Raw genomic sequence first — 1,102 nt, forward strand, 5'->3', positions numbered from 1 at the left:
ATTAAAAAAGTGTAAAGAATATATTTAATTGCCAGTCTTTATATCCGTTATCTAAATAAACTGTTATTTATGAATAATAAAACATTATCCATAAAATAATTATTCTTGTTACAGACTATTAAAAACCTTTTTAACTGAAGCATAATAATACCTTTTAACATTATATACGGAACGACATTACTGGGGGTGGTAGACTAAGGATGGGAAAATTAAATTCTCTTTGTTTATCAAAAATAGTTAACCGTGCTCTGCCTTCTAATTAGTGTAGGGCCCGGCATGGCCAGGTGGTTAAGGCACTCGACTCGCAATCTGAGGGTCGCGGGTTCGAATCCCTATCATACCAAACATGCTCGCCCTTTCAGCCGTGTGGGCGTTATAATGTGACGGTCAATCCCACTATTTGTTGGTAAAGGTGTAGTCCAAGAGTTGGCAGTGGGTGGTCATGACTAGCTGCCTTCCCTCTAGTCTTACACTGCTAAATTAGGGACTGCTAGCACAGATAGCCCTCGTGTAGCTTTGCGCGAAATTCAAAAACAAACAAATCTAATTAATGTTTAAACCTAAATAATTAGCATGAACATCACTACTTTTCTTCTTTCTATTGCGAGTTCTTTATGGAAATTAAATCATCTGTGTAACGTAAGCTGTAGATGTATAAATTAGGATTTGATGCCTGTTCTAGAAATGAGTTTTCATAAAAGAACCCATACAGATTGGCCAAGTTTGAAGCAAAATTTGCCCTAATTAAATACGCACTGTTTGTTTATGTTCTTGTTTGTTGAAAGTAATATAACTATTATAAATACAAAAAGGAAGTATACTGTTACGACAGCGGAAGTCACGTGACTCTGATAACACGTGATGTGTATCTAGAAGATTCACGAAGAGACGAGATGTACGCTTTTATAATATATAAGACCGGCAAGAAGTGACGGTAACAATTGAATTGCAGACAGAGATAGAGACGGACAATTGAGTCAAGCGCGGTAGTAAGTAAAGTGCGTGAATCGTTCGTTGTGAATTATAGTGTTTTGTTTAAGTTAAAGTGACTGTGGAAATTAAGTAGTGTTAATTATTTATTAAGTACTATTAAGAAAAACAA

This window comes from Limulus polyphemus, unplaced genomic scaffold, assembly GCF_000517525.1.
Source record: "Limulus polyphemus unplaced genomic scaffold, Limulus_polyphemus-2.1.2 Scaffold662, whole genome shotgun sequence".
Lineage (NCBI taxonomy): Eukaryota > Metazoa > Arthropoda > Merostomata > Xiphosura > Limulidae > Limulus > Limulus polyphemus.